General features: G+C 37.6%; 1 protein-coding gene across 2 annotated transcripts in view; it reads left to right on the plus strand.

Moving 5' to 3' along the window:
* Positions 1-3,825: 3,825 nt before the first annotated feature.
* Positions 3,826-9,926, plus strand: part of lrfn5a (leucine rich repeat and fibronectin type III domain containing 5a) — an 88,803-nt gene continuing 82,702 nt past the window's right edge. For both annotated transcript variants that reach the window (XM_017426206.3, XM_017426205.3), the window contains exon 1: positions 3,826-4,753. The gene's annotated coding sequence lies outside the window, so the exon portion shown is untranslated. The remainder of the gene's footprint in view (positions 4,754-9,926) is intronic.

The raw sequence follows: 9,926 nt of genomic DNA on the forward strand, positions 1-9,926 counted from the left end.
AGATGTGGTCTTTTCAAAACCTAAATTTGGTGTGGGTAAACCGGACACAAAACAAATTCAAAAAGCACTGGTGTAAAACATAAAAAACAGAGAACAAGAGCCATAAAAACAATAAACAGAACAAAACCAAATGGCTATGGCATGTTTATGTCATAGTAACATAGGAAGAATATAAACAAAGCAATACTGGAAATCTCCTCTTTACTTTTGTGTGTTTATTTGTTCAGCATTTTTATAAGGGAGCAACTTCCAACACCATCTGAGTCTGACCATCAGGAGGAAACACTAAAAATGTGACAAAATGGGTTTTCACAATTTATACTGAAACAGAGAGCCTGTTGTTATCTCTGTCAGGAGTAATAAATGAATGCATAAACCGACTTCGTGGTGCTGACCAGTCATCAGGAGTGAGCTGATGGCCTTGACCTCTTTATGCCCTCAACAATCCCTGCACCTCAAGACTCAATCTGTGGAAAAGGTTAAAGAATATTTACAGAATTTCACAGAAATAATTCACAGAGGGTATGGCAAAGATTGCAGTCCATAAGCAACTACAAAAGTCAGCCACATAATTTCTGTTCTAAAGAGACAATCTCTGTAGACCTGAATGAATACAGAAAAAAATCCACTTACTCCAGTGATAAAGTGCTTTGAGAATTTAGCCCTGCAGCACATTAGAAGCTAGCCTCCCTCCCACATTCAGCCCACATCAGTTTGCTTCCAGAGCTAATAGATCCACTGAAGACGCCATTGCTATAGCAACCTACACAACACTGAACCGAATACTGGAAGAGCTATGTAAGAATGTTCTTCATCCAGTAAAGCTCTGCCTCCTTCATTCATGCCACTGAGCTTTTGTCAGCAAACTACAGGACCTTTCTTATAGATTAGAATCTCAGTCCCCACTTGTTTGTCAATAAAGATGTTCCTAAAAACTGCCCCAAAGAAATCTAAAACATGCTCCCAGCTCTGCTCCTCAGTTACATCCATCACTGGTGTATCCCAAGGCTGTGCACTGAGTCCTGTCCTTTACTTCTTTTTACATATATCCACTCATCAAACACCATAAATACATTTTCTGACAACCCAACCATTGTCTTTGATCACAGGGGGATGTGAGTCCGATTACAGGGACAAACAATCTCAGTGGTATTTTGTGAATAACCTGCCACAGAACAAAAAAAAACAAGGAGATGATACTGGACTCCAGGGGGATACATAATGCTACATAAATGGAGGATGTGTGCAAAGAATAAATGCTTTTGAGGTTCCCAGGGCACCTTTAATTTGAAGTTCTCTCCTTGTCAGCCAACACCACTGCCATCATTAAGAGAGCAGCTTGATAGCTTTTCTTGAGATGAAGTGTTTAGGTGGCTCAACACTGAAAGGAAGCTGTTGACGTCCTTCTACTGGGCAATGATAGAGAGCCTCCTAACATACTGCGTGTCATGTTGGTATATAAGCTGCTCTGCTGCAGATAAGAAAGCACTCCAGATAGTTGTAAAGACTGAAGAGAAAATCACTTGCCCACTGCCCTCTCTGGAGAACATTGCAACTTCACGCTACATCAGCAGAGCCACCAACATCATTAAACACTTCCCTTCCCCCAGCCGTTGCCTCTTCGAACTGTTGCTCTTTTTGAAGGATTACAGGGTGGTTGAGACATTGTCTTCCAGATTCAGGTAGTTTTTTCCCCTCAACCAATCTGTAAAATAAACAAGACAGAACTCTAAGAATAGTATACTCAAAAACTTTTATGCACCTAGGCTTTATTGAGTTATGTTCAATAAAGTACCAATGCAATAAAATCAATGTATTTGTGCAGAAATGAGAGAAACTCAATGAGTTTGTGTAGGTCATCAGTTCTATGAAGCACCTATAAATATACCATTTCTTTTGAGTTTGACATGAAAAACACTGAAATAGTCAGATTAGCTATCACTGCCCTCATAAAATCCCTCTAACAAAGCACAAAAACTACACTGATTATATTGCTGAATGGAGACAACTTTATTAGAAAAATAAAAGTAGATGAGTCTGATTAGGCTTGAAATGGTTAACTGATTGTCAATTTCCCACAGCCATCCCATCAGCCACCTGACTATGTCTCAATGACTTAACAGCGATTAAGAGCTAATCAATAAAATGATTGGCTGCAGCAGTGGTCAGAAGGTTAAATTTAGTTGGTTTATTGTCATGATTAGTCATTCTGTGGCTCTAAGGTAACAACATGCAGGGCAAAAGAAGAAAAGGGAATAAAAATGTCAGAGTAGTTTATTTCTTAACACATTGCTGTCATGCATTTAAACAAAATCTATTTCATATCAGAGGGAGCCAGTAGCTAATTTCATTTTCCTATTCTAAAGGATTTTTTTCCTCTTTTACTTAAAGAAAAAGCTAGACAGTGAATGAGATGGTTGAGAATATGTTCTCTCTGGGAGATCTGGTGTTATTGAGCTGCAGAGCTCCAAATGGATCAGAACCTCTTCCTCTTATTCTTTCTGTGCAGAACATCTGAAGACTGGAGAGGAGGAACAGTGTCTCTGACAACTGAGGACAAAAAACCTCTTTTGTTAAAAAGACACAATAGCAATGGTGTTTGAGTACATTTTGGCTCAGTGTGTTGGCAGTGTATGCTACAATGCACCAAACAGATGTGGAGGAAAAAAAAAAACAGTTTTACTCAAAGAGCAACTTCCACGCAGTAGCAGAGGTAAGATGCATCAAGAGCAACAATTTTATCAAAGTAAGAACAGGAAATAAGTAGATTTTAATTTCAAAATAGTTGGCCTGATAACAGTCAAGTATTTTACAAACTGTTTTTTTTGGTTATTAGTTTGCTGAATCTGACTGTGTTAGTCCTAAATTTGATATCAACTTGTTTTAGTTTAATCATTACTTATCTGTAATAACTTGGACTGAATTGGAATAAAACTGAACTGTAAACTGGCACAAGGCAAACAAAATGAAATGAAAACAAAAAGATGTCATGAAATATCTGTAAGTATAGTATTCTGTAAAGAAAATATTTTATTTGTTTAGTGTAGAGGGTGGATTTGCATAGTGGTAGTGCAGCAAAAAACAAAACAAAACTAAACAAAAAAACTAACTAACACTTGTCTTGAAATTTAATCTACCAAAATGTTGTGTCAGGCAAATGTTGCAAGACAAATACAGATACAGATCCAATAATTTAGAAATAGGCTAACAAATAAAATCAATATGATTCTGAAACTTTATTCAGAGGAAATGTTTGACTCGGGACAAGAAGCAAGACAGAGAATCTAGAAGCATTATTTAGTAGAAGATCACATTTGGCAAGAATTTAATGGGGTAAACCTCGGAATGGAGCCATTTGGCTTCTTTTTAGGTGCATCTAATGGCATTGTTCTAAAAATATTTCATTTTTGCATCATTAACTGAGCTCAGACTTGCTGAGGTCTACTTGTTTTGTCTTTTGACATTTTAGTTATCCTGTTGTTAGTACAAAACTACTACTGTGTTAGTTATGTACTATATTTGCTTTTACTGAAGAATATCTCCATATCCTATATCGGCAATATTACATCATTGCATCACACTCTTTTAATTACTCAGAATAGGGATGATTTAAAAAAAAAGACAAGATGGTTCTGCAAAACTCTTAGTTTTATGTTTCTATGAACTCTGTTACAGGTTCAGAGGTAAAACATTTCAGAGAAGTTGAAGATTGCGCGTTTTACTGATGGACTTTATTTTGAAATTCTCACCAGGAAGTAATGTTGTTTGATTTGCTCAAACTTTCCACCGGTCATGCCCGCCACAGTGTGAGGATTACCAGTGCTGTAGAGGCTCCCTGCAGGATCAGCGGGTCTGGTGCGTTCAGCTCGGTGTGACAGGAACCGGACGACAGCTGCACTGGGACGTTGGCCCCTGTTCTATTCTATTCTATTCTATTCTATTCTATTCTATTCTAGTCTATTCTATTCTATTCTATTCTATTCTATTGTGAACTGCTGAAGAGGCGCACAGAGTTAACAGAGGCTGAGCGACGCGAACATAGACTCGGAGCGTGAATCAGGGAGGCAGAGGGAGTGAAAATCCCCAAATCCCTTCACAGAAAATATTTAACCATCTCGAGCAAAGTAAAGGAAGAACTCATGGAGTTTTTAAGAGTGCTTATCAACCACCAAACCCACCGGAGACGAAAAGAGAAGGAATAATTGGACTCGTCACCTCTTCACCTGGGATATTTTTTTTTATTTTTGTCTTCTGTTGGAATTTTTCCTGCTTCACCTGCACAAGGTGTCAGAAATAAGAAGGAGGGGAGAAGACTCAAGGAAAAGAAAAAATAAGAGAAAAGGTGGGGAAAGAAAAAAGAAAGAGGGAGCGAGACGGGTGCGGGGAGAATCAGTCCAGTTGTTCTCCCGGATGGTATTTCTCTCGCCCCGCGGATGGAGGGATGAATCCGGGAGAGAAAGAGACGGGGGAGAGTAAGAAAGAGAGAAGAGGAGGAAGAAGAGGAGGATGTAGTCGCTGGGCGCTGTGAGAATGCAAAACGGACGCACCCCTACCGAAAGAAAGGATTGAACTCTAAATCCAAACGGAATTTACGGCCACCCGAAGGATATTACCTCAACATTAATATACATGGGAGCTATTCTCTTATCTGGAACCTATTTGTGTGGAGTTACAACTAGAAGCGTCAATATAACGATGGGCTCTGGAGAAATAACTGCGCCCTGACACTCAGTGGAGAGGGAACATATCTGAGGTAAATGTAACCGATTCTTCTTCTTTTACGCGCAAAATAAGGATTATCTATCTATCTATCTATCTATCTATCTATCTATCTATCTATCTATCTATCTATCTATCTATCTATCTATCTATCTATCTATCTATCTATCTATCGAAACAGAGGAGTGGTGGTTCTTTCAGGAGTGAGAGAGTTATTTCTTGATTTCATTGCCTAGTCATTTAGTCTGGATGCTGGAACGGGGCGGGCGGGTGTTAGCGGGGGGTGAGGGTGGGGGTGGGGGATGACAGAGTAAGGCTGGATGGGAGATAGAGACTGGGTGCCTCTGTATGTGTGGAATCCAGCACTGAGACACTTGCACGGTCAAAAGTCAGCCTGATTTAAGTTAAAAGGGATCCAGGGGTGCAGACTACTTCCAGTGCAACATCTCAGCAGCAGCTCTGCGCCCACTTGTTTGTGTGCGCGCGCGCGTATGCGCATGAGCGGTGCGCTATCACAGAGAATGAAAAAAAAAAAAAAAAAAAACTTGTGCACGCTGTGCGTCTCCAGCTGTCCTGCTGAATGTCTGTGCAGGTTGTTTTTTTATTTTTATTTTTATTTTTTTAAGCGCACACTTGCTTAAGAGGCCTGCTGTCTCTCTTTTTTTGTGGACCGCACTTTGCACCTTTAAAGGTGAATGGGGAATGGGGCAGACAGTTTCCGTGCTCGTGTTTGTGTATGAGTATTTATGCAGAAATAGCTGATGAATTTGGGTTCGTGCGCGCGCGCAGTGGCACAGCAGCTGCACACCTTGTTGGCTGCACAAAATTAGACGATGGCGATGAAGCTTTTGCAGCGTCCGCAGTCTGTCCGTGTTTCCGAAGCCACCTGCCATTTGCAACTAAAGAGAGCATGTGTGGAATCTGACAAAGATATTCATCACCATTCACGTCTTACAAATTAGTTTGGACACCGTGGAAAGCTGGTGCCTTTTAATGTATTTTAGCATATATATGGAGCATGTATGTATATTTTGTAACATCTCATTTGAAATATATACAATAAAGTGGAAGGAAACTACAAAATAGCATATTGAAAATTTGAACAGTAACTACTTTTCTGAAGCCTTTTACCACTCTGGCACTAAATTATTTACCTTCTGTTGTCTCTAGTATTTTTACCCAGCGTGCATTTTCTGAGCCACTTTCAGAATATACACAGGAAGAACTTGGCTGCTGTAAATGCCTTCTTGGAGCAGGAAATATAAAGAGACTGAAATTTAAAAAGATATTATACAGAGAGCAATGGAAGCCACAAGCCTTACAAATGCATTATTATGTTTTTTTGCAAATCTTTGGCCCATGTGGTTTGTGAAACACGTGATCTGCGTCTGCATTTGCTTAGGTTTTGAAAGACAATCCTTTTTGTTTCATCGAATTTTCCATATGTTCTTCAGAAACATTCACAATCTGGAAAGTTTAATATTCTCCTCCAGCCAAGAGAAAGAAATTGGATTTTTTTGCCAATAGGAGCAGTGGAGATTTTAGCATTTTTGGCTGAGACTCATTCTTTTTTTGGACATAACTCATGAAATATAGAATGAGAACATGGTAGCACAGACTTTTGCACTGATAATGAAATGCTTTTCCATTATGATCATGTTTAAATGAACTTTGTTGTGGACATGGTGAAATGCACATCATCACCATGACAGTGAAATGGCCATTTAAACAGACATTGTTGCAAAGAGTTGTGGTAGGTCCTTGGTAATTTAATTATAATGTGCAGTTAATCAATAATGAAATCACTCAAACCCATCCTTCTGCCACCGAAGGTTTGTGGATTGAAAAACCTTTTATTTTCTGACAAAAAAAATTGGAGACTTTGTTCCTCTCCTTTCTGTAGCTTTTTTATCTGTTGTATTGGAATTTCATTTCATCAGTTTGTACCGGTACAGTAGTTTGCACTGATTGATCAAGGCAATAAATTTATGCACATGAGCCACTCATGCTGGTGCTAATGGCCCGTGGATATGGAGGCATTATGCAAATGCACCCTCTCCACCAGGAAAGAGTGTGGGTAAATGAGTGAGGGAGAGAAACTGGTGATTTTCAGTCCATTTTGGTTGTGTTAGTCTCCCATATTTACGTCTGTGAGGACTTGTTTGCCATGCCATTAGGTTCAGGATAAATCACTGGGCATTTGAGCTACAGATTGTGTTTTGAATAGTATTCAGAAATAAAATAATGAGAAGAAAGAGGTGGTGTTCTAAAGTTACAACTGATCTTCAATTAGCTTTAAGAGGCTATCAGTATGGTTTTCTTGTGTGCAAGAACAAAAAGCATCTATCTTTTTCTTGATTTCTTTCTCTTCCCCCTCATTATTTTTGATCTTTTTCTGTTCTATAATGCCAAAACGTGCTAAACCCTTTCAGGATGTTGTAGCTGAGTAACGAGACTTGAAGGATTTGGACGGTGGGGATTTTTGTCATTCTTCTCCTCAGTTTAGTCTTCTTCCCCTCTTCCTCTCTGTTTAACTGTCTGACAGTGGGTTGCAAGATCCTGCAGAGTGGGTGGTGGAGCTCTAATTCAATTTATTCTGCTGCTCGGAGACAGAGAGTTGGGGAGATAGCAAGAGGGAGAAGCATGGAGGCCGCAGATGTTAGCGAACATTTCCTATTAGCAGTGAAGAGGCAGGCCACGGAAAGTTCTCCTGATGCTGTGACATCTGGGACGCCTCTGTGGCAGACTTAAATCATATGCATGAATATGAGTGTGTGGGGTCATTATAGAGTGCAACAACACTTTGTGAGAACATCATCAGAGGGTCTGCAGGGAAAAATAAACAGGCTGAAAGACAATAAATGTTAAACAAAATTAACTGTCCTTTAGGCTCGAATCCTACAATTAGACATTTTAAAACATGTTTACATTAAAAAAATCCACACTAAATAATTTAATCAATGATTAAAATATTTGAAATTAAAACATTTCTTCTAAACTGTACATAAAAGAGTACAACTGAAGGTTAATTTGGTTTCCAACAAACACTTTCAGGTACTTTTTATAGATTTTTTTTAAAACTGATTTTTTTCGTTTTGTTTACATATTCCCTAAGATGTACCATAGATGATCCATTTGTAGTTAGAATGAAAATGCTTCATGCAAATTTACATCTAAAACCATCAAAACAAACAAATTGCACTTTTCTTTTTTTGTCTCAAAACACACATTTGAGCTGATAAATTTAAGTTTGTCAAAATTCTATTTGCTTTATATGCATAGTCAGTTCTTTCAAAATCTTGATGCATTATAGTCCACTAAGCAATTAAAGAGTGCAATGTAATTGTGATATAGATGTTAAAGAGTTTTATTTCTTGCCATAAACATCTGGTTGCTACTGTTGGATGTTCGTAAAATAAAAAAATAGCTTTTAAAGATATAATATTATTGATATTTTAATGATAATACTATCAGAGGTACATGGCACTGTTGTTCAATTACACGTATACTTTATAATATAAACATAAGTGAGCATCTTATATAAAACAGGTATAATAGGTTAATTGTTCTGTTTATAAGTTGTTGGAAATGCTGAACTAGTGGCTTTAATAAATACACTTTAACTGAAAAATAAACCTATAAACAGTGGCAATGCTCACAGCTTCACCCAAAAGTCCAAAATTCATCAAATTGTCTGTTCTAATGATTTCCAGCTTTGTTTTCTAAAATTACAGATGTTGCTTTTCTGTTACTCTAACTAGTGCAGCAACAGTGTGTTCATGCCATTGACTTGCTCTAAATAAGTAGCCAGAGTTTGCTGAAACAGGATTAGTCTTTGGTTCATTGCTAACTCTAGTTAGGATCATGATTTAATCCATTACACAGACTTTAATTAAAGGGGAATAGATTTCTACATTGTTGTTTTTAAAGTTTGTGCTGAACTGTCTTGGAAATTCAACTTAAGTGCAGTTTAATTGGAGATCCAATAATCTTTCTTTTTAAGAGGTAAACACATTGATCTTTCTTTCTTTCTTTCTTTCTTTCTTTCTTTCTTTCTTTCTTTCTTTCTTTCTTTCTTTCTTTCTTTCTTTCTTTCTTTCTTTCTTTCTTTCTTTCTTTCTACCATGGTTGGCACCACATCCTGCTCCAGGAAGTCAGTAGGGAGGATGTTTTTGTGTACATGTGTGTTTGAGCATGCACAGTGGTGCGAGGGTGAGGAGTGGGTGACATGACAGATGTGACACATGTTGGGTGATAATGAGCTGTGTGCAGAGCAGATAAGATATGTGTGAATGTGACAATGCAGACAGACTTTTGGCTCAGTGCCTATAATACAACTTCACTTTCTGTCTATCTATTAGACTATATAGTGTGGCAATTGACACATAAAATAGATTCAAAGCTGATGAAGATACTGATCTAAACGTCAGTCTCATTAAAAGACAGGTAAGAAATGAAAAAAAAAATCTCTCTATTAAAGAGCATTTTTAAATTCTTACCAGGTTTAAAAAAAATCAACTAAAGCATTTTATATCTGATTATTTAATTATTGTGACGATTAATCAAAACTTTGACCTGAATCACATAAACAGATTATTTTTCTTGCACGATTCAACTGTTGAAGTAAGGCACCATCCAAAAGTTTTAAACTAGCTTTTGCATTTATCCTGTGCCCAATCCTTGTACCTTGCTATGGCAGCATATTGGGCAGTGTTTGCTTAAAAATGTGGGGAATAAAAGGACAAGCAGAGGACAAAAGAAAGTGTCACGCATAAAAAAAAAAAAAAGTCCAGCAGACTATATCTGAAAGTCATGCCTTCAAACCATAGAAAAAAAAAACAAAAAACAAAAAAACAGCCAAGCCCTAACACAAGTCCTAAGAAATGCATCAGATATTCAGGTAATAGCTACTTGGGAATCACTTTGTTCATCCTACAGTTGTTTGTGTCAATTCTGGTTCATCCCCAGAGTTTAGGAGCCTGTTTATGCCTGAATGATTCATAGGTCAGAGTTAAATGGCTGAACAAAAGAAAACAAAAACATTCTCTGAATGGTCAATTACAAAGACTTAAAATGAATTTTAGAGATTCATGAGCTTGAAAATACTGTACATTATGAAGCACTTTCACATGTACTTTGTATATGTTAATACATTTATTTCTGTAGTCTGTCTTCTCAGTTCAAAGAGAGATTTTTTTTTTTTTTTT

The sequence above is a fragment of the Kryptolebias marmoratus genome, linkage group LG10 (assembly GCF_001649575.2).
Source record: "Kryptolebias marmoratus isolate JLee-2015 linkage group LG10, ASM164957v2, whole genome shotgun sequence".
Taxonomy (NCBI): domain Eukaryota; kingdom Metazoa; phylum Chordata; class Actinopteri; order Cyprinodontiformes; family Rivulidae; genus Kryptolebias; species Kryptolebias marmoratus.